The following is a 5,738-nucleotide window of genomic DNA, read 5'->3' on the forward strand; positions in this document are numbered from 1 at the left end:
CATACAAGGAAGGGGAGCAAACACTTTGGAAAAGGTCCCAGATAAAATCACTTGCATCTCCAGGTTAAAGGTAAAGGTAAAGGGACCCCTGACCATTAGGTCCAGTCGTGGCCGACTCTGGGGTTGCAGTGCTCATCTCGCTTTAATGGCTGAGGGAGCCGCTTCTGGTGAACCAGAGCAGCGCACAGAAACGCCGTTTACCTTCCCGCCGGAGCGGTACCTATTTATCTACTTGCACTTTGACGTGCTTTCGAACTGCTAGGTGGGCAGGAGCTGGGACTGAACAACGGGAGCTCACTCCGTTGCGGGGATTCGAACCACCGACCTTCTGATCAGCAAGTCCTAGGCTCTGTCGTTTAACCCACAGCGCCGCCCGCATCCCTGTTCATCTCCAGGTTGAGCTGTCTGAAATCCTGGAGTACTGTGGTTAGTGTAGACCGGGGGTCTCCAATGTTTAGTGGCAAGGGACCAATTTGGTAACCCAAGACCTTTAAAGGTGACCTGGAAACTACAACTAATCCAGAATGTGTCAGGGACTGGCTAGACGAGGAGTGGTGCAAATTGCTCCCATTAGATGAGATCAGGGCAATGAAAGCTCCGTTTTTCAAAGTCTCAGCATTGCTGCTTTTTTAAAAAAAAAAGTTGGGGGGGGGAAATTACTGCAAAGGTTCGACAGAGTTTTGTTTAAAGTAAAAGGTTCCCACACTGCAAAGGGTTTGAGAACGACTGCCATTGAACGTCTAGTGCAGGCTTTCTCAACCTGTGGGTCCCCAGATGTTGTTGAACTGCAACTCCCATCACCCCTAGCTAGCAAGACCAGAGCTCAGGGATGATGGGAGTTGTAGTCCAACAACATCTGGGGACCCACAGGCTGAGAACCGCTGCCTAGTGGATTGGAAGTAGGAGTCCCAGAATTACAATGGTTCCACTTCTACCTATGGGGCTGGTTCCAGAGAGAAGTGGTATGGGAGTGTGGAGGGGGTCCACTTGGCTTCACGGCGGATGGTTCTGCCCCACGTGCTTTTTAATATTTCTATGAAACCACTGAGAGAGGTCCTCAGGGAATTTGGGGTGAGGTGTCACCAGCATGCGAACATCATCCATTTCTCCCTATCATCTTAACCAGGTGAAGCTGGGCAGGCACTCGACCTATGTCTGCAAACAGTCATGAGCTGGATGACAGCCAAAAAATTTAAGCTGAACCCCTACATAGCAGGTGCCATGAACTGGTGAAAGTTTGGATGGGAAAGAAATTGCATGAGAAGGCCCTGCTCTTGGTGTGTCTGGGGAGGAGACTGGGCAAAGTGGGGAACCCAGAGAAGGTATTTCTGGTAGGCTTTGCTGAAGCAAATTGCCCCCACCAAAGCAGCTGCCCTACACATGAGAGACAATAATTAACTTCCATTTTCTTTCTCTTTGTTCCACTCTTTGACTTCTGTTTCAGTATATTTTCTAAACCGGTAAAGAAAGAAAGAAAGAAAGAAAGAAATCTAATATACTGAGGCTCCAAGAAATGCGTACAGAGAATACAATGCTCTACAATACCATGGGGGGAAATATATTTTAAAACACCCCCAGTTCCCAAACTAAATCTAATTTTTCACTTTTAATTTTCAGAATAGCAGTACTGAGCCATCTAAACAGTGCAATAAATAGACTGTCTTAGGCAAGTGATCTTTAAAAGTACATTTCTACAATCCTACTCACCTTCCTGTTCTGTTTGCCGTTTCTGCCACATCACTTTAATCATGCTTCATCATTACAGTTCTTCTTGATAGGGCAGTTTAATTAAACTTCCTTTCCTCTCTGAATCCAGGAATATACAGCAATTGTTTGTTTTTAAACACCTTCCCAAACTTGATTTTGGGAACAGCTTTTCATTAAACCAGCTTCTACTATATCATTATCAGTACCATGGGGAGCTATGGCATGAGCTAACCCACTCTGGGTTATAAATAAATGTCCTCTACAGTCTATGGGTGAACTTCATACAGAGAAGTAATAGGCAATACATCTTGCCTATTAAGCCTTCTGCACATATTGACATTTAGCTATTGTGGTTTCATCAAATTGTGTAAATACTTTAGAAAGCCATTGATAGTCACTGTCATTTGTAAGGCGAGGGGAACACAGCAGCCATTAGATTAAATTTCTTGAGTGTCCATAAACCACAAATGGTGTCTGAAGCAAATGATGGCACATTCACATGATAACATAACATGGATACATTTAATCACTACTGCCTATTAACGGCCAAGCATCACCAGACGTCAATATCATAATCTCATGCTATATGTTTAGCCTCCTTTCTTCTGGCAGGAGTCTTGTGCCTTTAAACCAGCAGAGGGGGATCTCTGGTCCACAAACCTAACTAGGCCCAGTAGGGATCCTAATTTGGCCATTGCGCCATTTATCCCGTTCCATGCCCACCTGCCCCACGCTTGACAACATTATGTGATATCAGGTGTGGATATGTGTCTGCAAAGCAACAACCGGAAGTTCAAGCACACTCTTGGCAAGCAGGGCACCAATGAGCACCAACACAGAGACCCGGTGGGATTGGCCACGCTAGGGAGTTCAACATCAAGAACGTCTTAGTGCAACCAATGGGGTTTACAGCACTGATCAGCTCATTGGCTTTAAGTGGGCCCAGCACTGCACCTAAGTGATTTTGAGTATGTGGTAGATGCTATAATTTTTTTAGTGTAAGGCTACGTAAGTATTAGAGGGATGCGGGTGGCGCTGTGGGTTAAACCACAGAGCCTAGGACTTGCCGATCAGGAAGGTCGGCGGTTTGAATCCCCGCAACGGGGTGAGCTCCTGTTGCTCGGTCCCTGCTCCTGCCAACCTAGCAGTTCAAAAGCACATCAAAGTGCAGGTAGATAAATAGGTACCACTCTGGCAGGAAGGTAAACGGCATTTCCGTGCGCTGCTCTGGCTCACCAGAAGCGGCTTAGTCATGCTGGCCACATGACCCGGAAGCTGTATGCCAGCTCCCTTGGCCAATAAAGCGAGATGAGTGCCGCAACCCCAGAGTCGGCCACAACTGGACCTAATGGTCAGGGGTCCCTTTACCTTTACCTTACGTACGTATGAATTATCAAATGATTGTCGTTTGTCACTACATAAACAGGAGAAAATAGCCATTCATCACAGCTGATCAGATCCAAGTATAAGGTCATGATATTAACATATGCTATGAAAAGAGGTCCTGCATTTAAATTATTATTATTAATCTACTATAGTGTTCACCTAGAGAAAGGTGCAGTGTTCCTTAGATAAGCAGCATCTGGAGGCTCAGAAGTGATGTTCCACACCCCAAAGTCATTACCTGATTAAATGCAAAAAATAAAACAAAATGGTTCATCAATACCCGCCGAAAGTTGAAGTCTTAATTGAAGGGAGTAAATACTGAATTAGGATGTCCATGGAAATCCTTACGGTGTAATCACCTAAATGACTATTCAGAAGACCCACTAACAGCAATGGTGTACTCCTGGGAAAGGGTACATAAGATTGAACCTTTACTGTCCAGTGTTCTCTCAAATCCACAAATTACAGTGAGATTTTTTTTGGTGATAGTATTGTTTGGGCTACTGAAAGTCCATGGGAAATGCTGAGAATTAAAAGGGAAGTCACATGATGGAAGGAAGGTGGATATAAGTGGAACGAATGAATAAGCGGCCCTGGTATGACACTGTCATGCTGGCCCATAAGAAAAATTTGGATGTGGGTGGCATTGAGGAGGAGCAGAGATGTCATACCTTTATGTCCCTTCAGTTCATGGCCATGTGTGTAGCTTTACGCCAGCCCCAGATCTGGTGCATTTAAATATATATATAAATAAATCCATCAGTAGCAACATATCTTCCAATTCCAGTATAATGTAAGGATTGCTTTGCCGAATTCTTTTATATCTCAGTAGATCATAAGGCACTTTTATTTTATGTGGTAAACTGAATTTAGGCGGTGCTAATCATTTATATGCGCCAAATGCCTTTTTGGAATTTTATGGGATTAAAAGTGGTTGGGATTAAATGTTCACCCACTATTCAAACACTAAAATGTGCTTTTAGATGAAGTACTATTTCTGAATTTCTGTACAGTTTTTACTGTACGATTATGATATGTTGATAAAACCGCTGGGATTACGAAAAATGATTTCTCTTAAGAAAATGGGCCAGAGTACAGGATCATCTGAACATTTTGAGCCGAAGTCCATAGCCATGGGCATTCTGGGTAACTTGGGACCTGTCTCAGTTTCTGAATATGTTGATTATATTATTCTTACGCCACAGAGTATTTGGTTAAGATAAAACTAGTGACAAATGTCAATCAGTTTGTACAGTATATTTGTAGCCCTATCCTAACCAAGTTTGCAGATAAGTAGATTTCATTGCTTTGTCAACTGATTAAGATCAGGCTGTAAAAATATCATATATAAACAACGAAAGATAAGAGAGCCACTTTAGGGAAATGCAGCTTTTCTTCTTTTCCGTATTTGATGTCAGCAACTGCCTGCCTTTCCTTTGCCACCACACCCACTCCCTTTCCTGGGAGTGTCACTGTCACTGCAATTTCCTGCCAGTTTTGCACAACAGTGTGCTCCCAATCCCCCTAAAGTGAGTGGTGTGACGAACATCCCATTCAAACCAGCAGAACAAGGAGACCTCCTGTGCATGTCTACCCAGAAGCAAGTCCAGCTGAAATCTGCAGTGCTCCCCCCCCTTTAAGTGTGAACAGGATTGAAGCCCAAGTCCCTTTTGCTTTCAACGGGACCTTAAGTTGGAATCTTATGCATGCTTTCCCAGGCAGTATGTCCCACTGGACACAGCAGGATTTAGCAACATCCTTAGGGCTGTGCTGTTAAGTGTTCATGACTTATTCTGAATTCGTGGTCCAGTTAGGCGTGCCTCCCTACCTAACTCTGCACAGAATTATTTCACAACATAAAGCAGTCCTTTTCCCACACCGGCTTTGAGATGGATGCCTGACCGGGCTATTCTTGCCAACAGTTCCGTGAAGAGCTGCCCCTTGGGGAGTCTGTAGATGAGGAATGTCATCCCAGAAGGGGAAACTGGGCGGGGACGCGAAAGGAGCATGGCTTTCCTAAGCATGAAAAACTGCCCGGCGTTCTACATCGCGATCATTTAGCAAGAGTCTCGAACGGAGTGGCCACTGAAGATGCAACAATCCGGTGGTCCTAAACATGTCCCTTCGGAACTGATCCCCGCACTGGGTTCCATGGGGCTTCCTAGTAAGGATGTTTAGAATGCCGGCGTTCTCCTTACAGAACCCTCCTTCGCTGCCCGAAAACGTGGCGCGATCGAACCTGCTCTCCCTTCCATGCCCTCCAGCCACACTTCTCCCTTGCACACCAGGTTCTGTCCCCCACCCCCACCTCCCCGCTAACTATAGCGCCTTGGCAATAGGGTGCTGCTCGCTCGCTTCTTCTCCATGCGTTTGCAGGCGACGGCTTCTCTCTCTCTCTCTCTCTGGGGGCTGCTTGCTGGAGCTGCGGCAGGATGGGGGCCCTGCGTAAGGTTGCGGGACGGCATGTGTGTGCGTGTGTCGTGGGGCGGGGGGAGAGGAGAGGCGGAGAAGAGAAAGGAAGTAAGGCGGTGAGGGGTGGGGGAAGGCTGCAGTGTCTTCAGGACTGAGCCGGCCGGCCGCGCGTGCGCGCTGGGTGCGGAGCAGAGAGGTCATTCCCCCCCCCTCCCTTCCCTCATCACCACCGG

General features: G+C 46.2%; 1 long non-coding RNA gene across 1 annotated transcript; it reads right to left on the bottom strand.

The window, feature by feature from the left end:
- Positions 1 to 1,398: 1,398 nt before the first annotated feature.
- Positions 1,399 to 5,380, bottom strand: LOC128422092 (uncharacterized). The gene is made up of 4 exons (XR_008332431.1): positions 4,973 to 5,380; positions 3,253 to 3,331; positions 1,708 to 1,806; positions 1,399 to 1,452 (listed from the first exon to the last, which is right to left on the bottom strand). It is a non-coding gene; the product is annotated as an uncharacterized LOC128422092 (long non-coding RNA).
- Between the last annotated feature and the right edge of the window lie 358 nt (positions 5,381 to 5,738).

Source organism: Podarcis raffonei, chromosome 10 (assembly GCF_027172205.1).
Source record: "Podarcis raffonei isolate rPodRaf1 chromosome 10, rPodRaf1.pri, whole genome shotgun sequence".
NCBI lineage: Eukaryota > Metazoa > Chordata > Lepidosauria > Squamata > Lacertidae > Podarcis > Podarcis raffonei.